This window comes from Lolium perenne, chromosome 1 (assembly GCF_019359855.2).
Source record: "Lolium perenne isolate Kyuss_39 chromosome 1, Kyuss_2.0, whole genome shotgun sequence".
NCBI classification, from domain to species: domain Eukaryota; kingdom Viridiplantae; phylum Streptophyta; class Magnoliopsida; order Poales; family Poaceae; genus Lolium; species Lolium perenne.
The window spans coordinates 218495214-218517429 of NC_067244.2; the positions used below are offsets into that span (position 1 = coordinate 218495214).

General features: G+C 46.7%; 1 long non-coding RNA gene across 2 annotated transcripts in view; it reads right to left on the reverse strand.

Annotated features, from left to right (window-relative positions):
- LOC127327367 (uncharacterized) overlaps positions 1–21645 on the reverse strand; it is a 34512-nt gene extending 12867 nt beyond the window's left edge. The window contains exon 1 of one of the 2 annotated variants that reach the window (XR_011749004.1): positions 21548–21645. This is a non-coding gene — a long non-coding RNA (uncharacterized lncRNA). Of the gene's footprint in view, positions 1–21128 lie in introns of both variants that reach the window. The other variant, XR_011749003.1, reaches the window with a different exon arrangement.
- Positions 21646–22216: the final 571 nt, after the last annotated feature.

Below are 22216 nucleotides of genomic sequence, written 5' to 3' on the forward strand. Positions count from 1 at the left end.
CCCACTATCGAACATAAATACTTCCTCTTGGAGTTACTAGCAAAAACTTGGCCAGAGCCTCTACTAATAACGGAGAGCATGAAAGATCATAAACAACACATAGATAATAGATTGATAATCAACATAACATAGTATTCTCTATCCATTGGATCCCAACAAACACAACATATAGCATTACAGATAGATGATCTTGATCATGTTAGGCAGCTCACAAGACCCGACAATGAAGCACAATTAGGAGAAGACGACCATCTAGCTACTGCTATGGACCCATAGTACAGGGGTGAACTACTCACTCATCACTCCGGAGGCGACCATGGCGGTGAAGAGTCCTCCGGGAGATGATTCCCCTCTCCGGCAGGGTGCTGGAGGCGATCTCCTGAATCCCCCGAGATGGGATTGGCGGCGGCGGCGTCTCTGGAAGGTTTTCCGTATCGTGGCTCTTGGTACTGGGGGTTTCGCGACGAAGGCTATAAGTAGGCGGAGGAGATAGGTCAGGAGGCCTGACAGGGGGCCAACACACTAGGCCGGCGCGGCCAGGGCTTGGGCCGCGCCGCCCTAGTGTCTGGCCACCTCGTGGCCCCACTTCGTGACTCCTTCGGTCTTCTGGAAGATTCGTGTGAAAATAGGCCCCTGGGCGTTGATTTCGTCCAATTCCGAGAATATTTCCTTACTAGGATTTCTGAAACCAAAAACAGCAGAAAACAACAACTGGCTCTTCGGCATCTCGTTAATAGGTTAGTGCCGGAAAATGCATAAATATGACATAAAGTATGCATAAAACATGTAGATATCATCAATAATGTGGCATGGAACATAAGAAATTATCGATACGTCGAAGACGTATCACACTCTAAGATTATTTAAACATGAATGTCGAATATTGTGGAGCTTGTTAACTCCGGCATTGAGGGTTCGTGTAATCCTACGCAATTAGTTGTGTTCATCATCCAACAAGAGAGTGTAGAGTATAGCATTTATCTATTTATTCTGTTATGTGATCAATGTTGAGAGTGTCCACTAGTGAAAGTATTATCCCTAGGCCCTTGTTCCCAAATACTGAAATCACTGCTTGTTTACTGTTTTACTGCATCCATACTGCCTACAATATTACCACCATTGACTGCATGCCAGTTGTAGCGTCAAGCTATTTTCTGGTGCCGTTACTACTGCTCATATATATTCATACCACCTGTATTTCACTATCTATTCGCCGAACTAGTGCACCTATTAGGTGTGTTGGGGACACAAGAGACTTCTTACTTTGTGGTTGCAGGGTTGCATGAGAGGGATATCTTTGACCTCTTCCTCCCTGAGTTCGATAAACCTTGGGTGATCCACTTAAGGGAAAACTTGCTGCTGTTCTACAAACCTCTGCTCTTGGAGGCCCAACACTGTCTACAGGAAAAGGAGTGTGCGTAGACATCATGCAGGTCTACGGAATCAGCTAACTAACGTGTTTACGCAATAGATTGGCTCACAAGCTATTTCTTGTTATCTCTGATCAGACGTCATATAATTGTTGGTGTTGGTTTCTCAGACAGCTCATGCATACACTTACTTTTAAGTACGCACGGCATCCTACCCTAAGAGTACATCTGAACGATATTTGGGGCCATGATAACACGTCCATCTACAACTTGCGCCTAGTGACTAACCCTAACATGAAACAAAGTACTCCTCGGCCAAATGGTAGTACACTCTACCCAAGTGGTGCTACCTTTATGAAGTGATGAAGGAAATTTTTTGTATGTCTGATTAGGACGAGAGTGCTACTATGTGTACAGACAACTTAGGTAAACACACTCACAAATCCCGATGCTTCTAACTCCTACGAATATTCGATCCGGTCTCAACAACACCACCGGAGCAATTCGAACCAAGTTCAAGACGATTATACATTGCGTATGGTGATGTGACCCCTAGCAACAACTACCTTCTACCTATTTCTCAACCTTAGGGTATGTATAAGCATGGTGGTATTTTTTTGTGAAGTAGGATCTCTCGCTCCATCTCCCTTCTCCCGTTTAAATAGGAGCAAATGTGGGGCAAGAACCATGCAATTATGCCTTCACCCAATACATTACTATCAGAGGGCCGGAGCACATGGGCAATATCGTATTATTGTGAGCATCCCTTTCCTCATTGATGTAGCTCCCCCATAGATATATCGATACATTGTAATTCAATTATCTATATTGTTGAGCTATAGTTAGGCTAGTGACTGCATTAGTTAGCTTGTAAACTTATTTTACTTTAAAATATTCATGTTATGCTAACATAGCTAGTTACCGCAAGCATTTGTTTATTTAATAACATGCCACGCCATCAAGATGTCTAGTTAGCACTACACATGGTTGCCATGTTATTTCCCCGTTCTAAAATATAAGCCTTGCCATTTTTAGAAAGCTTGTTTAGCTTTTAAATTGCTAATTTATCTTTCTTAAAAAAGTTATTTATTGAAACGGATGTACTAATATCAAAATTACTTCCACTATAGCTAGTCTTGAACTCTTGATTTTATTCTAAAACAAATCTAGCTTTATGGTCATCAGAACGATCTCGATTGTTTGTTTGGTACACATATCCTGACCTGAATTGACTATTGGTTTCGATAAGGAAACTAAATCCGATCCTGCAACCGACGAGGGAACACGAGCGATCCAAATCGAAACTAGATATGCAGGAACCACTCTCAGGAAAACAAGAGGTCGCAAACCAGATTAACTTGGTCGATCCAGAGATGCCGATCGAATCTGATTCTTGTCCATGATGATCGAATCCGATCCTTCGCCGCGGGGTGACGGACGAGACAGGCCGAGGAATCTGCAAGGGCAGGAAGGCAAAGGCGACGAAGAGCAAACATCAAATCGAGGCATAGCGCGATTCGATCGAAAGGAATCGAAGAACGGGAGAAGAAACGGGGAACAGTTCCGCAATCGCGACGAAGGAGAGGGCGAGGCGCAAGGCCATCAAGACCCCTGACTCCCTGAGGAAAAGGAGCGGACCAGAGCGCGGGGTGGAGGAGAGGCGCGCACTTGGGGGCCTTTTATAGCCAGAGTAGAGGCGGTGGGCAAGCTGGAGCCAGCGGAATTCTTACCGGACACGGCTGCGTCGTCGTTGCACTAGCGTCGCCGCTGGATTAGGCAAGGCATTGTTGCGCGTGATGGGGACGGCACCGGGAACTGGAATGGGTGGACGGCAGAAACCAAATCAAACACAGTGGGATTGGTGATCTGGTCGGATCCGGACCGGATCGGTCGTTGCCGGTGGCCGTGGGGCAACGCAGACGCAATTGCGCGTCCGTGGGATGGGCCGGGTCCTGGAAACTTCTCAGCTGCTCGGGAGACGCGCGATGGGGTACTTTGTGCGGCTGCTGTTAATTGCTGGCCTTTTTCTTGTTCATGAGCCACGACTAACTCGTGGATGACAACGTGGAAAAGGCGGTGCGGAGGATCATCGTCTCTGCAGCTAACGTGTTCACGTAATAGATTACTACTCACAAGTTATTTCTTGTTATTTCTGATCAGACATCATACAATTATCCGTGTTGGTTTTTCAGATAGATCATGCATACACTTACTTTTACGAACGCACGCATGTACATCCTACCCTACCCTATGAGTACATTTAAATGCTATTTGAGCCATCATAACACATCCGTCTTTTATCATCCATCTACAATTTGACACTGAGTGACTAACCCCGACATGAAAAAAAGTACTCCTCAGCCAAATGGTACTACGCTTATCCCAGGTGGTGCTACCTTTATGAACCGATGAAGGAAGATTTCTCTATGTTTGATTAGGACGACAATGATACTAGGTGTATAGGCAACTTTGGTAAGCACACTCACAAATCCCGATGCTTCCAACTCCTATGAATGTATTTGATCGGGTCTCAACAACATTACCGGAGCAATTCGAACCAAGTCCAAGACGATTATACATTATGTATGGTGATGTGACCCTAGCACAACTACCTTCTACCCATTTCTCGACCTTAGGTATGTAAGCATGGTGGTATTTTTTATGAAGTAAGATCTCGCTCCATCCCCATTCTTGCGTTTAAATAAGAGCAAATATGGGGCAAGGACCATGCAATTATGCTTTCACCCTACTATCAGACGGAGCACATGGGCAATATCGTATAATTGTGAGCATCCCTTTCCTCATTGATGTAGCTCACCCATAGATGTATCGATACAATTTATTTCAATTATATATATTGTTGAGCTATAGTTAGACTAGTGACTGCAACTGACATGCTTTCTCTATAACTTTTATACGCAATTATTACAAAACTAAGGAACATATACAACATCTCTATGAAAAAAAAGTATCCATGACTAAAACAATTACCCCAAAAATCACAAATAGTTACAACAAAAGAGCCATGCGTTTACAACATATTAAGAAACACACATTTTTTGTAACATATCACTTAGAAAAATCTTACAAAATAGATCGTGTAATTTTACAACAAATTTTTATCTAATTGTTACCAATATGAACACAATATTGTAGATTTATTTTAAAAAGACAACACTCTTCAGTTTTGGGCCGAAAAAAGAAGGCCCATGTAGGACCGTGGGAGCGAGCCAGCACGACCGATCGCTGGCCAGCGATCGGTCGGCAGATCCGAAGCATTTTCCAAAACTAATCGAGCGAGGGGACAAGAAAGGGCGAAGGAGGCGCGGGCCATCGGCGAAACGAAGAGGACCGGAATAGAGCGCGGGGTGGAGGAGAGGGGCGCACCTTGGGGGCCTTTTATAGCCGTGGACGGAGGCGGGCTGGCTCCAGCGGAATCCTTAGCGGACACGGCTTCGTCGTAGTCGCGCTGGCTGGCGTGGCCGCTGGTTTAGGCAACGCATTGTTGCGCCTTGCGCGTGATGGGGACGAAACGGGTGGGATTGGTGATATGGTTGCATCCGGAACGGTTCAGTGCGGGTGGGCGGCGCGGCTGGCAGGTCGGCAACGCGACGTGACGCTGACGTATCTGCGCGTCCGTGGGCTGGGATGGAAATTTCGGGGCTGCTCGGGAGACGCGATGCGGCGGCGGCTATAGGATATGATAGCCTGTGCGGCTGCCGTTGATTGCTGACCTTGTCCCTGAGCCACGACCAACTCGTGGATGATAACGTGGAAAACGCGGTGCGGATGATCATCGTCTCTACTGCACAACGAGATCTGCGGAATCAGCTAACTAACGTGTTTACGCAATAGATTGCTCACAAGCTATTTCTTGTTATTTCTGATTGGACGTCATACAATTGTCGGTGTTGGTTTTTCGGATAGGTCATGCATACACTTACTTTAACGAACGCACGCATGTAGATCCTACCCTATGAGTACATTTAAACGCTATTTGAGCCATAATAACACATCCATCTTTTATCATCCACCTACAATTTGACGCCGAGTGACTAACCCGGACATGAAAAAAAGTACTCCTCAGCCAAATGGTACTACGCTTGTCCCAAGTGGTGCTACCGTTATGAGCTGACCAAGGAAAATTTCTGTATGTTTGATTAGGACGAGAATGCTACTTGGTGTATAGACAACTTGGGTAAGCACACCCACAAATCCCGATGCTTCCAACTTCTACGAATGTATTTGATCGGGTCTCAACAACACAACCGGAGAAATTCAAACCAAGTCCAAGACGATTATACATTACGTATGGTGATGTGACCCTAGCGACAACTACCTTCTACCCATTTCTCGACCTTAGGTATGTAAGCATGGTGGTATCTTTTTGTGAAGTAAGATCTCGCTCCATCTCCCTTATTGTGTTTAAATAGGAGCAAATGTGGGGCAAGGACCATACAATTATGCTTTCACCCAATTCACTATCAGAGGGAGCACGTGGGCAATATCGTATAATTGTGAGCATCCCTTTCCTCATTGATGTAGCTCCCCCATAGATATATCGATACATTGTATTTTAATTATCTATATTGTTGAGCTATAGTTAGGCTAGTGACTGCATTAGTTAGCTTGTAAACTTATTTTACTTTAAAATATTGATGTTATGCTAACATAGCTAGTTACCGCAAGCATTTATTTATTTAATGACATGCCACGTCATGAAGATGTCTAGTTATCACTACACATGGTTGCCATGTTATTACCACCGTTCTAAAATATAAGCCTTTTTAGAAAGCTTGTTTAGATTTTAAATTGCTAATTTATCTTTCTTTAAAAAGTTATTTATTGGAACGGATGTACTAATATCAAAATTACTTCCACTATAGCTAGTCTTGAACTCTTGATTTTATTCTAAAACAAATCTAGCTTTATGATAATCAGAACGATCTCGACTTTTTGTTTGGCACACATATCCTGACCTGAATTGACTATTGGTTTCGATAAAATAAAAGTTCATTTTGATATGCACACTAATTTTCTCTCAATTGTGACACATCTACTTATTAAGAAAAGTTTGTTGATTTTTTAGTTGGTCTATAAGTTGCATGTGTTAGATGTTGTTTGTTGGTGGTTTTGTTGTAATGGTTTTTGTCGAGATTTCCGTTAATTAACCAGTCATATCTCTTCTTCTTAATTAACAGATTAGGGAAAGTTTTTGCCTCCATTTAAAAAAGAGAGATCTATACGAGGACATAGTTCGCAAACCAGACAACCCGATCGATCGAGAGACACCGGTCTAATCCGCCTAGGAATATATCCATAGCCGAGAGTCGCGACGATAGACGGGCCGAGGATTCTACGAGGCGGAGACGAGGAGGAGGAAACATCAATTCGACGCTACGCGTATCGATCCAAAGGAATCAGAGGAGTGGGAGGAGAAATGAGGAGCAGCTCCGCAATCACGAGGAGGCGAGAGTGAAGGCGCGGGCCACCGAGACGGAGCGGACCCAGAGCGGGGGAGGAGAGGGGAGCACCGCGAACCTGGGGGCCTTTTATAGCCGGAGCAAAGGCGGTGGGCGAGCTGGTGTGACGCCCCGAAACCGGTACCCTGAGGATTCCAGCGATCCCGCCGAAATCCACACGATGTCGATTCAGAGATGCCCTCCGATACGACGTGCGCGACGAATCACACATGTGATGCCAGAGGAATTAACACAAGCGGTAACATTATAACATGATTACAATAGAGCCCACAAGAAACATATATATTACAACAACGACAACTCCAACAAGCCAAGGTACAAATATACAAGATCCGAATCATACATAAATGTCGAAGGCATCCGAGTACGGACAAGATACATTTCTCGTGGATGAGAATGTGGAAAAGGCGGTGCGGAGGATCATCGTCTCTGGTGCACAACGAGGTCTGCGGAATCAGCTAACGTGTTCACGCAATAGATTGGCTCACAAGCTATTTCTTATTATTTCTGGGGGTGTTGTTTCCTCGGATAGCTCATACACTTACTTTTACGAACTCGCACGCATGTGCATCCTACACTACGAGTACATTTGAACGCTATTTGGGGCCATAAAAACACGTCCATCTACAACTTGACTCCCAGTGACTAACCCCAACATAAAACAAAGTACTCCTCCGCCAAATGGTACTACACTCGATCTAAGTGGTGCTACCTTTATGATCTGATGAAGGAAAATTTATGTATGTTTGAATAGGACGATAATGATACTTTGTGTATAAACAACTTAGGTACGCACACCCACAAATCCCAATGCTTCTAACTCCTACGAATGAATTTGATCGGATCTCAACAACACAACCAGAACAATTCGAACCAAGTCCAAGACGATTAAACATTACGTATGGTGATGTGACCCTAGCAACAACTACTTTCTACCCATTTCTCGACCTTAGGTATGTAAGCATGGTGTTATTTTTTTGTGAGGTAAGATCTCGCTTCTTCCCCTTTCTTGCGTTTAAATAGGAGCAAATGCGGGGCAAGAACCATGCAATTATGCCTTCACCCAATTCACTACTATCAGAGGGAGCACATAGGCAATATCGTATTATTGTGAGCATCCATTTCCTCATTGATGTAGCTCCCCCATAGATGTATCGATACATTGTATTTCAATTATATATATTGTTGAGCTATAGTTAGGCTAGTGACTGCATTAATTAGCTTGTAAACTTATTTTATTTGATGGTATGCTAACATAGCTAGTTATCGCAAGCATATTTTTATTTAATGGCATGCCATGCCATCAAGATGTCTAGTTGGCACTACACATGGTTGCCATGTTATTACCTCCGTTCTAAAATATAAGCTTTTCTTAGATAGTTGCTTTAGCTTTTAAATAGCTAATTTAGCTTTCTAAAAATGTTATTTATTGGAATGGATATAGTAATATCAAAATTACTTCCACTGTAGCTACTCTTGAAGTCTTGGTTTTATTCAAAAACAAAACTAGCTTTATGGTCACCTCTAGATTTTTTGTTTGGAACATATCCGGACCTGAATTGACTGTTTGTTTCGGTAAAATAAAAGTTCATTTAGATCTGCACAATAATGTTCTCTCAATTGTGACACATCTACTTATTTTGAAAAGTTTGTTGATTTTTGTAGTAGGTCAAGAAGTTGCATGCGTTAGGAATATTCATGCGGTCAGTGGCTGCGACTGGGGATATTCAGCCACCGGGGACCAATCTATGTGGATACTATGTTTGTGAGATGATCCGGAGATACGCCTCTGAGCGGGTTCCGTGTGATAACAATGAGAAAAGGAATGACCTACGGAAGATGCTTAGTCCAGAAGCTCGCTTCCGACCACTTCAAGAGGAACTAGCTGGATGGTTCACGAGGGAAGTCATCGATCCTAAAGGAGAACACTATGTAGAGGACGTAGAACTTCATATGCATTAAATTATGTATGGAAACTTGTTCAAAACTGTATATGGTCATCCGATGATATTGAATATATATTGTATATTCCTCTTGAATTCTTTTTGGTTCTAATTTAAAATTTGTTTGAAATTGTACATTCATATGCATGTATGTAGTACCGTAGAATATGTGAAACTCCTTCAAAACTAAAATAAAACACAAAAGAAATAAAATAATACAAATTAAAAAGAAACCAGGTTTAGGGAGGGGGGCTAAAACCCTAAACCTGCGGCGGCCTTTAGTCGCGGTTGGCCAGAAGAACCGCGACTAAAGGTCCTCCGCCCCGACGGCCGCCTGGCGCCCACGTGGACGGGTCTTTAGTCGTGGTTCGTAAGCAACCGCGACTAAAGGGGGGGGCTTTAGTCGCGCTTATTTAATCCCGGTTGCGCAACCGGTATTAATGGAGGTTGCAAACCGCGACCAATGGACCTTTTTTCCACCAGTGGGTGTTGTTTGTTGGTGGTTTTGTTGTAATGGTTTCTATCCAGATTTGCGTTAATTCCCCTGAACTTTTCATTAAAAAACGGTTAAGGCATGCATCATTGCATCAAATGATAATTATGAGTGGGTAAAGGGTAAGCCTGCCCCCGGTTGGTAATGTTCAGCTACCCAACACCGCCTCCAAATTGCAATTCATCACTTTTGAGTTAGTATCTGCAACAGCTGAGGATTTATCGAGTAAAGGCAGAGAAAACTAGTGTCTGCAAAGTTCAAGTGTAACAGAAGGTAAAGACGGTAGGGTGACTAAACAAGGAACCATCATGCCAGGAAAACAGGAGCACCCGCCAATAGCAATTTCTGGAAATCACCAAATAACTCCAAATCAGAAATGTGGAATGTGGGAGCCTAAAATTTAACTGAGATGGAAAATTTTAATTTAGGGAGGTTGATTATCCAAACGTAGATCAGCAAGAAGGTAAGTCCGCAAGGTGGAGTCCTCCCGTCCCGCTAAGCAGTATAATTCTGAATTCTGGAAACCACCAACAAAACGAAATCAGACAGAGACTAACTGTACTGAATAGCTAGTATAAATTAATGGAGTGGGGTCGATTATCCAAATATCCGAGGGGTAGGGGTAAGCCTCGCTCAGCTTAGACTGAGAGAAACCAGGTACATCAGTTTGAAACGTTCAAATGGATGTCTGCAAAATCATAGAATTACCACCGAAGGCAGACAAATTTTGTATGAAAAATAAAATAGTTGTGGAGTGCGAAAAGGGGTTGAGTTCACGAAAAGGAAAACCAGAAATTCCACCCAGCCGCAGATAATATTCCAATTCTGGAGAACAACCGATGATCCAAATCAGACTTAGTGTGCACTAAAATTGAACTGTGCAAACAAAAAAAAAATTGAGGAGAGTTGATTGTCCAAACAGAGATCAAAAGTTTTCTGATACGAATTATCACAATCCCGCTTCAACCACGTAACTTCAGATCAAGAGTATCTGACCAAACCAAAATAACCATTGAACCATAACAAACCAAATTAGCCATTGAGCAGCAAGCAAACCTCCATCCTCCAATTCATCTATCAACAACCATTGTTCTCCTGTGCATCTCAAGGAGCACAAACAAATACCAGAAGCGAGATCAGCTGTTACAATAATATAATCAACGCAGGGCCTTGAATCAACCTCAGATCAAGGGACATGGCTAGCCAGTAGCCACCAGAAGAGAATGTCAGGGAGTCCAAAGCATTACACTGCTAATCTATATTCATCTGTAATCACCGAAAGCAAGTAACACAACCAACAAACTGATCTGACGGAGCATGGAAACTAACCTCCTCATGTTCTCTTTGCCATGTGATGACTAATCTCTAGTTCCAGATAAGATAACACTCCTGCAACCAATGCATGGTCGAGGCGAACACAAATGAATAGAACAGACTGCCCACGGAACACTAACCTTACTCCACTTACAAAACCCAGGGAGGTCCAACTCCCCACTTATATCCTGCAGCCAAGCATAGGAGACTAATAGATCGGGCGTACGTACAACGAATAAAACTACAAAGAGATAGATACCAAACCAAACGATTTAACAGATTTGAGGCCACTACCAAGCTTGCAGGTATGTCCTGGGTGAAAAGGATCTGCAATATGTTGGGCAGAAACAATAAACCTTAACTAAAGCTATGAACAGAGGCAACTAACTAAAATGAACAAACAGACGGATTCTAAATAAGAGGGAATGAAATTGAAAGAGAGAGAACGGTGTTTTCTCAGTTGTTGGGTCGCGTTAATTTGAAGCTCCAGATCATCTTCAGAGTGCAGACCAATCTGAATGTTCAAATATTGTTCTATAAGATAATTTTATCACCATGAAATTTATGATGAATTGAGAAGACAAGTTGAGTAATTTAAAAAAATCCTCAAACAGGTTGTACTCAGCATAGGGTCAGACTTGAATTCGGCAACTAGAACCTGCAACGACAAGAGGCCGTCCTATGAATTTCTAGTTAAGGGCGCTAGAGCTTAAGAAAATAAAAAGAAGTATGCATCAAACGCTGAGGGTGATTAGTGAATCAGGCATAGGCAGCGATCAGGCAGACGATGACCGCTGTTTCAAACTGCAAATTATCTTCCGTGGCAATATCTGCAAGAGCTTGGTGTTACTGATGAAGGGACAAAGCTGATGTATCATCGAAGAATTAATTTAAGTTTGGAAAGTAAGATCCAAGAAGGAAGCGCCGCATCATGCTGAACCAAAATAGACCTCCGGGCTCCCACTAAGATGTATTACTCCAAATTTCTGAAGACCAGCAAAAATCCAAATCAGAATAGCAAGGAACAAAATTAAACTACAGAGGAAGAAGTTGAGTTTGGGGGCTGATTATCCATAGGCAGAACGGAAGTTCCCGAATCCTACTATCACCGGTCCAATCCGTATATTTCAATAGCTGGAGAGTCAGAGAAGTCCCAAGTCAGAATTGGCAGATTTTTCAAACTACAGGAAGGGAGGTGAGTTCGAGAGGGGCTGATTATCCAAACACAAACACATAACAGAAGCTTCGCCTACGGTCACCGGTCTGATCCGTAGAAAATTCAATCTCTAGAGAATCATCAACAGTCCCCAAGTAAAAATAGACGGATATTAGCGCAAACCAAGAAAACTAAATCGAGGAGGGAAGGAGAGAATATCCAAACACAAATCCCAATCATGGCTCCGATCCTCCGATGAGCAATCCTATCTATCTTCAATCTAGCACCACCTCGGGAAATCTGACCATACCAAAATAGTTGAACAATAACCAATCAACATTGTAGACACTGTCTATATATGATATGGAATGCTATTACAGAAACCACCTGTCTAGACCATTGTACATGTCCTAACAGAGCAAACCTCCACATCCCGATTCATCTCTCCAGGATGATCACCCTCCTGCTGGGTCATCTAAGGAAGAAGCAGAGGAACACATCCCACAAACCGAGGTCAGCTGACACAATAGAGAAATCGACCAAGGGCGCCGAATCCACACCTCGGTTAATTCGTGGGGGAGCCGATTGGATGGGAATCTGAAATCCATAGGGGCAGGGGGTGACGGAACCACTGAACCGATATCGCCGGGCACGAGGAACTGACCTGCCTCAGCCTCCTTTGCGGGGCTCTCCGCGCGCGCGGAGGTCCAATTCATCAGAAACTATATCCAGTCCTGCAACCGACGAACACCGGCGACCCGAATCGAAACTAGAGATGCGCGACCGAATCAGACTCAGGAGGACAGAGTTGGCAAACCAGATAGGTCCATCAATCCAGAGAAGACCGACCGAATCCGTATCCCTCGCCTTGGAATATCCATCGCCGAGAATCGCGACGACGGACGGGCCGAGTAATTTGCGAGGCAGAGAAGACGAGGAGCAGACATCGATTCGACGCTACGCGAATCGATCGAAAGGAATCGGGGAAGAAACGAGCAACAGCTCCGCAAACGCGAGGAAGGCGAGCGCGAGAGCGAGGCGCAGGCCGAGACGGAGAGAAACGACCGGACCGAGAGCGCGGGAGGAGAGGGGCGCACCCGGGAGCCTTTTATAGCCGGAGCGGAGGCGGTGGGCGAGCAGGCGCCAGCGGAATCCTCACCGGACACAGCTGCGTCGTCGTCGCGCTGGCGTGTTGGGGCGGCGGAAATCAAATCCGGATTGATGATCTGGTCGGATCCGGACCGGGTCAGTCGGTGCCGGTCGGGCGTCGGCAACGCGACGCGACGCGGATGCATTTGCCCGTCCGTGAGATGGGCCGGGTCCTGGAAACTTGTGGGCCGCTCGGGAAACGCGATGGAGCGGCCGTATCATACTCTGTGCGGCTGCTGTTGATTGCTGACCTTGCCCGTGAAGCACGACAAACACGTGGAAAAGTCAGTGTTTATGCAATAGATTGGCTCACAAGCTATTTCTTCTTGTTTATGATCAAACATCATATATTTCTCGGTGTAAGTTTTTCCGATAGCTTAGCCGTCATGGTTGTATTTTAGTTAGTTATACACATAAAAAATCATCAGTTTTTTTCTCGAAGCACGGTACACATGCTCATAAATACGTACGTTTACTTTTACGAACGCACACATCCTACCGCTATGAGTACACCCAAACAGTATCGGAGAGATATCAAATACAAAACACTCGTCCATCCATGACTTGACGTCCATAGGCTAACCCAACAAAAAGTACTCCACAGTCAATTCATACTATACTCGTCCTAACTGTTGGTACCACGACGAACCAGTGAAGGAAAATTTCTCTATGTTAGATTAGGACGAGAATGCTACTTGGTGTGTAGACAACGTACACTATCACACTCACAAATTCCGATGCTTCCAATTCCTACGAATGTATTCGATCGGGTCTCAACAACACTACCGGAGCAATTCGAACCAAGTCCAAGACGATTATACATTACATATGGTGATATGACCATAGCGACAACTACCTTTTACCCATTTCTCAACCTTAGGTATGTAAGGATGGTGGTATTTTTTTGGTGAAGTAACATCTTGCTCCATCTCCCTTCTGACGTTTAAATAGGAGCAATTGTGGGGTACGAACCATGCAATTATGCTTTCACCCAATTCTGTACTGCCAGAGGGAGCACATTGGCAATATCGTATTATTGTGAGCATTCACTCATTGATGTAGCTCCCCCCATAGATGTATCCATACATTGTATTTGAATTATCTATATTGTTGAGCTATAGTTAGGCTAGTGACTGCATTAATTAGCTTGTAAAATTATTTTACTTTAAAATTTTGATGTTATGCTAACATAGCTAGTTACCGCAAGCATCTTTTTATTTAATGGCATGCTATGCCATCAAGATGTCTAGTTGGCACTACACATGGTTGCCATGTTATTACCTCCATTCTAAAATATAAGCCTTTTTAGAAAGTTGGTTTAGCTTTTAAGGAGCAAACACCCGGAAACCCTCCATCCCTCCCGCGACCCGCGCCGCCCTTGCGGCGGCCGGGCCGCGCCTCTTCTCCAAGCCCCCCAGTATTCCTCCCCCGTCCTCCCCTGCCGTCGCCGTCGGCGTGTGCCGCCGGGCGTTGCCCGCGCGGTGCCAGTGGCGGCGGGGTGGCCTCTACCCGCCGCGAAGATGGGGGCGCGGGGTCCTCGGGCTAGCGGCGATGCAAATCGATGGGCGTCGGTCCGATGGAGCAGCGTGGAACCTACACGTCGAGGTGGGAGGAGGGCGGCGGCGCGGCCGTTGGCGGCGGAGCTGCGCAGGCGGCACCATGGCAGGGCCCGCTCGACCCAGATCTGGGCCCATGCGGGGCCCGGAGGGGCTCGGCGGTTGTTCTGCGCTTGGCACGCCGGCGGCGCTCCCTGGAGGAAGAGGAGGCAGGGCGGCGGTGGGTGGGCGGCGGCGGCACTTCGGCCGGCCAGCTGCAGCGTAGCAGCGGGGCTTTGAGGGCCCTTTTGCGTCCGGCCGGGCCAGTTCGGGCCTAGTTTGCCTCGTAGCCTCGTCCGGTCGGCTACCGCGAAGGCGGTGGAGGCAGTTCCCTCCCGCGTGGTTGCGGTGCTGTTACCCCCGTCCCCGCTGCATCCCTTTTCTTCCTCTAGGCCCTGCTCCGGTGACCACAGTTAGGCGGCGAGGATGGCTACAAGACCGTGGTGGCGTGTGCTGGTGGGCGACATGTTAGGTGGAGCACATCGGAGCGTCTGGGGTGGTCGGTTTGGGGGTCGGGAGAAATCCTTGTCGGCATGCTCGACACCGACGCGGTGACGCCTGCGGGTGTCACCTTGCCTTCCTGAAGGGCGTTGGGTGTACCTCCTCCTCAACCCCTCCGCATACCGGGGGAAACCCTAGGACTAGTTCGGGCAGCAGCGGCGTCATCGTCGTCTCCTTGGTGAAGGTGTTGCTTGGTATGCGGCGCCTCGGCGTGCTAAGAGCGTGGTGGTACTTCTCCGGAGGACGCAGCGGTTGCGGGTCGTCTTCGTTTTCGTCGATCTGCCGGTGTCGACATTAGTTTTTCTTTCCTTTCTTTTCTTTTCTTTTGGGCTTGATTGTTCTGCGGCCCCAGCGCGTTCGTTGTATCAGGTCATTTGCTATATTAATATAGCGGGGCGAAAGCCTATTTCGAGGAGGTCTAGCTTTTAAATAGCTAATTTAGCTTTCTAAAAAATGGTATTTATTGTAATGGATGTAGTAATATCAAAATTACTTCCACTACAGCTAGTCTTGAAGTATTGGTTTTATTCTAAAACAAAACTAGATTTATGGTCACCAGAATGATCTAGATTTTTTGTTTGGCACATATCCCGACCTGAATTGACTATTGGTTTCCGAACAATAAAAGTTCATTTCGATCTGCACAATAATGTTCTCTTGATTGTGACATATCTACTTATTTAGAAAAGTTTTTGATTTTTGTAGTTGGTCGAGAAGTTGCACATACCCACCACCAAATCACAAGGTCAATCTTTGAAGTTCCCCACCAATGTCATCGTCATCACTCCTCCATGAGCCAGAGACTCCGACTTCATCGAACAACGACCACCTAAGAGGTCCCCGCTGTGGTGGGCTCGTGAGGCTCACGTTTTGTCCATGCCAAACAGTTGACCCTTCGCGCAGAAAACTGGCAGCTCCGATTTTGATGACGAGCTCTAGAGAAGAAATGTGCAGAATCCGCGTCGACGAAGATCTTCACGCCTAGATCACCGGTCATCGGCGCCACTCGCCACTGAGATAGCAACTCCGTCTTAATTGCATGGGAATCCCAAGAGGAAGATGAGTCGAACATTCCGGAAGATGAGCCGACTAACAAGATCTTGCCGCAACCACACCATCGCTCATCACCGTCATCGTTGCCGCGCTAGCCAGTGTGGGGAACCCTGCACTCACCACCGAATCCATCCACTGGTCCCTTTGGCTGATGCACATCTCTAAAGATGATTCCCCAAGAGGGGAACGATGCAAGAGCGCCGCCATCACCAGATCCACTGATCTAGAGTATCCCTCGGATAAAGCGGAAGGAAGTGAGGAAATTTCACCTCGACGACGCATTCAAGATGGAGACGGTGCCCAAAGCACCACCATCGCCGGCTCCAGCCACAAGATGGAGAAAAGTCTTCACCCGTAACTGCTTCCGAAGACCATCGTGTGCATCAGACTAGCCACTAAGGGCATCTCCAACGGGGCGACGTATTTTGGACGCCCAAATTATCCGTGAGCGTCCGTTTGCGTCGCCCCGCGGACGCGAAAATAACCGTTATTGTCCGCGCATCCGTTTGCGTCTGGGGGTGGCTCCAGCGGGGCGACTCATTTTTTCTACTTGTTTTTTTCTCTTCTCCATTTAAACATAGTTCCAAACATTACATATTGGGAACACGTTTTTACACAAACTAATACATAATTTGGAACATGGTTTACACAAACTAATACATAGTTTGAACCATGGTTGATAAAAATTAAAATATTAGAAAATGAGGAAAGCCGGTAGTGTTGGTTCCATATGTTCGCTGCCAAGAAAGAACACTCTCGGGCACACTCAATCACCCATATTGAAAATCCAGCTGACAATGATGACCCTGTTGTTCCCATCAAGGAAGAACGTACAGAAACCGCCACTACTGGCTTCAATTGGCTCGTGGCCATATTCGCTGCAAAGAAAGAACACTCTTACAGTTTTAACTGTCGGTGTCCGAGCCGGACTCGCTGGTGTGGTAGAGCCTGCTGCAGGTTGTGTCGTCGAACACCTTGACGATCATCTCGTCGTCCCCCTCGTAGAGGAAGGTGAGCTGGCAGCCGGGCTTGAGCGCGAGGTCGCGAGCGAACTTGTCCCACCCCATGTGCAGGTACATCTTGCCCTGTCCATTGAACAAGACCTCGACAGGCAACAGGCAGAAGTTGCAGCTGGCCTCCCGTAGCTGCATCTGGGCTGGCTCGACTCCATCGACGAACTCGGCGAACTTGTCCGGGAGCCGCTTGATGCCGAGTGGGCCATCGTCGATGCGGAGGAGGAACTCGAAGCAGCGGTCCTCCTGCGAAGACGAGGAAGGCGCGGGCGACGGCGACCGTGGGGCCGTAGCTGCTCCACCACGGTGGCCCCTGCCCCTGCCCCGGCCCCGGGGGCGCCCAGGCCCGCGGCCTCGGCCGCCTCGCCGGCCACTAGGACTCGCCATGGACTTCCTCACGGGCCTGGCTGCGTCATAGGAAGAGCTAGGCGGTGCTACGGTGGAGTTTGTGGCGGCTAGGTTTTGTGTGGACGAGTGGATGAGGAAGAAGAGCGCGTGCCCTCTTTATATAGGCCGGAGGCAGGCGACGGTCGCGGGACACGTGGCATCGCCATTACTGCCTTGGCGGAGGTGGGTGGCGCCCGCCCGCTCGGTAGGCGAGGCATCGCCATTAACGTGGCGCAGACAGCCGAAGCGACGCCTCAACGCTAGTCGCTGGCACGCCTGAGAAGACGCATCGACGCAGGGTCGCTGCCAGGTGGGCCCGATGAAACATCCGCCAGACGCGAACGGACACTTTGCGTGTCCGCGCAGCGTCCGCAGAGACGCATCCGAGACTCATATTTGAGTCAGGTTTGCGTCACCACGGATGGCCAGATCACTTTGCGTCGCTCCGCTGGAGTAGGGACCTGATGCATTTTTCGGCCCGGCGGACGGATGCTCGCCGTTGGAGATGCCCTAAGCACAACATGGTTTCTCAAAAAAAAAAGCGCAACATGGCCACCGCGGACAACTTCATGCTCCGCTGCATCCTTGTGCAACCTCTCCCCGCGTGGGCAACAACGCCGGCAGCAGCGCCCGCGCCAGATCCTCGCAGCAGCTGCCACCGCCTCCACGTCACTGCACCACAGGCCTGCGACGGACCACCTCCTCTCGCTATGATGTGCCACCCGCACAGGAGCAACAACGATATATCCCACACGCCCTGCAACCCTCCCCGCTGCAGCGCAACCACACCGCCGTTGGACGTGTGGCCCTCGTCGCACTACACCCTACAGGCCACCATCAGAGCCCAGAGCCGATTCCCTGATTTGCCGCCCCAACCCGACGATGATCCGTCGATCTGGACCTCAAGAGCACCCCCTCTCCACCTTCGGCATTGAGGCGCCCACCGCCACCATGGTGACGACCGACGGCAGCAGGGAGGGGCAGCCGGAGGGAGGGACCCTGGTGGCGCTACGGTGAGTTCCCTCGGGCCGCGCTGATGAGAGCGACACGAGGGTCATTTTGTCCTTTTACATCTACTGTCTGGCCAATGTACATCTTGTGCAAAAGGTCAAAAAAAAAACATGCACATCTTGTGCAAGCGGCTCCCTGGTAGTCATCACAAATTTTGACAGGAAGGACTCCTTGGCGGTTTTATTTCCATGCCCTTAAAACTTGCAACAGATATTGGATTATGTCTTCGTGCATGTGCTTTAACCGTATGGCTTGTCATTGCAAAAGCTTCTAGCTTAGATACTTAGGGGGCTTATTATCTAGAGGCAGGGAAGTTGCCTAATATTTAATTCTCTGCCAAGATCGGCCCACCATTATATTGTTCTTACAGTTGCGACACATCTACCGACCTAGTATCCAACATACATTTTCGGAGTGACCATCGGTTACCTGGAAACGTGTCTTAACAAAATAAACCTAGAGTGTCGTGACACCAAAGTTCCAGAAAGTAATCATGTACTTAAGTCATCACTGATGCTGGTACCGCGATGAAACGTCGAAGAATACTTCCTCTCTATACCATCACGGTAATACTACTTTCTGCAGAGACAACTTAGGTCAGCACACTCACAAATCCCGATGCTTCTAACTCCTAGGATGTATTCGGGTTTCAACAGCAATTCCAACAATGTCCAGGACGTGTATACATTACGCATATGATGTATGTTGATATGTGAATCTAGCGATGATTAGATTCTATCCATTGCTCAATCTTAGGTACGCAAGGGTGATGGTTTCTTTGTGAAGTATGATCTCGCTCAATCCCCCTCTTGTGCTTAAATAGGAACACATGTGGGGCAACAACCATGCAATTATGCTTTTACCCAATTCAGTACTGTTGTAAGAGGCACATGTGCAATACTGTACTATTGTAAGCATCCCTTCCCTAGCTCTCCGATAGATGTACCGATATATTACAATAATTCAAGTTAACACTGTAGGTTATCTGTAGTTCCAGATAAGATCACACTCCTGCAACCAATGCATGGTCGAGGCAAACACAAATGAACCGAACAGACTGCCCACGGAACACTTACTCCACTTACAAAACCCAGGTAGGTCCAACTCCCCACTTATATCCTGCAGCCAAGCATAGCAAACTAATAGATCGGGCGTACGTACAATGAATAAAACTACAAATAGATAGATACCAAACCAAACGATTTAATAGATTTGAGGCCACTACCAAGCTAGCAGGCATGTCCCGGGTGAAAAGGATCTGCAATATGTTGGGCAGAAACAATAAACCTTAATCAAAGCTATGAAGAGAGGCAACTAACTAAAATAAATAAACAGATGGACTCTAAATAAGAGGGAAAGAAATTGAAATAGAGAGAACGGTGTTTTCTCAGTTGTTGCGTGGCGTTAATTTGAAGCTCCAGATCATCTTCAGAGTGCAGATCAATCTGAATGTCCAAATATTGTTCTATAAGATAATTTTATCACCATAAAATTTATGATGAATTGAGAAGAGAAGTTGAGTAATTTAAAAAAATCCTGAAACAGGTTGTACTCAGCATCGGGTCAGACTTGAATTCGGCAACTAGAACCTGTAACAGCAAGAGACCGCCCTATGAATTTCTAGTTAAGGGCGCCAGAGCTTAAGAAAATAGAAAAAAGTATGCATCAAACGCTGAGGGTGATAGTGAATCAAGCATAGGCAGGGATCAGGCAGACGATGGCCGCTGTTTTAAACTGCAAATTACCTTCTGTGGCAACATCTGCAAGAGTTTAGTGTTACCGACGAAGGGAGAAAGCTGATGTATCATCGAAGAATTAATTAAGTTTGAAAAGTAAGATCCAATAAGGAACGCTGAACCAAAACAGACCTCCTGGGCTCCCACTAAGATGTATATTACTCCAATTTCTGAAGACCAGCAAAAATCGTCACAAGTTTGGGAACAAAAACAAACTACAGAGAAGGAAGTTGAGTTTGGGGGCTGGGTTATCCATAGGCAGAACGGAAGTTTCCGAATCCTACGATCACTGGTCCAATCTGTGTATTTTAATTTCTGGAGAGCCAGAGAAGTCCAAAATCGGAATTGATCAATCTTTCAAAGTACAGGGAATGAAGTTCAGTTTGAGAGGGGCTATCCAAAACGCAGAACAGAAGCTTCCCAATCCTACGGTGGTCTGATATTCTGATCCTTATAAATTTAGGCTCTGGAGAATTATTAATAGTCCCCATGTAAGGATCGACGGATATTAGTGAAAACCAAGAGAACTAAATTGAGGAGGGGAGGAGAGAATATCCAAACACAAATCCCAACCAGGGCTCCGATCCTATGATGAGCAATCCTATGCAACTTCAATCTAGCACCACCTCTGGAAATCTGACCATGCCAAAATAGGTGAACAATAACCTCCACGCGCCGATTCATCTCTCCAGGACGATCACCATCCTGCTGTTGCATCTAAATAAGGAGCAGAGGAACACATTCCACAAACTCAGTTTTTACAATAAGAAACCGACAAGGGCGTTGAATCCACACCTCGGTTCAACGGACGACGGAGTTCATGATCCATATAGGCAGGGAGCAGATTGGATGGAAATCTGAAATCCATAGACGCAGGGGGTGACGGAACCAATGAACCGATATGGCCGAGCACGAGAAACTGACCTGTCTCAACCTCCGTCGCAGGCCTCGCTACGCGGAGTCGGAAACTATATCCAGTCCTGCAACCGACGAACACGGGCGACCCAAATCGAAACTAGCGATGCGCAGAAATCAGTCTCGGGAGGCAGAGTTCGCAAACCAGACAGGTCCATCGATCGAAACACCGATCGAATCCGTATCCCTCGCCTTCCAACATCCATCGCCGAGAGTCGCAAGGACGGACGGGCCGAGGAATCTGCGATGCAGAGGCGAGGAGGAGCAAACATCAATTCGATGCTAGGCGACTCGATGGAAAGGGACCGGAGGAACGGGAGAATAGACGAGGAATCCTCCGCAATCGCTAGGGAGGCGAGAGCGAGAGCGAGGCGCAGGCCACCGAGACGGACCGGACCCAGAGCGCGGGGTGGAGGAGAGGGGAGCACCTTGGTGGAGTTTTATAGCCGGAGCAGAGGCGGCGCCAGCGGAATCCTCACCGGACACGGCTGCGCTGGCGTCGCCGCTGGATTAGGCAAGCGATCGTTCAAAAAAAAGATTGGGAGTCTTTAACGCTCAGTCGACTTATGTCTCAGTCAAATGACATAATCTTATTTGTTATTTGTATTTTTTTGTCTTGGGCTGTCCAGTTAACTTTGTTGGACCAGTTTTTGTTATTGGGCTTCTTCAGAAACAAAAGCCCAACTTGAAGCGTACGAAATCAACAACTCCCAGATCTCTCTCGATCATCAGAAAGCACGATAAAAATTATAAAAATGCCCCTGACGATTACCAGAAGCAGTAAATAACGCAACGCAACACAACCACTCCCAGATTCGTTTTCCTTTCTTCCACCTCCAGCTAAACTACAGGAAGAACAATGGATCAAGGGATCTGACAGAGGGGAAGAGTTCTTGAAGAAATTGGAACAATGGATCAAGGGAATCAGGCTTACCATGGTAAATCTCTCTCGGTCTGTCTTTCTGGCCAAACTCTGACGACCTGATGCATTGTCTTACCAAGGTTTTAACCTTGCTCAGCCCCTTTCCCCCAAAAATCTTGCTAAAACCTGATTCATCCTTGGTCAGTTCTTGAAGAAAACGAACCAAACTTGATAA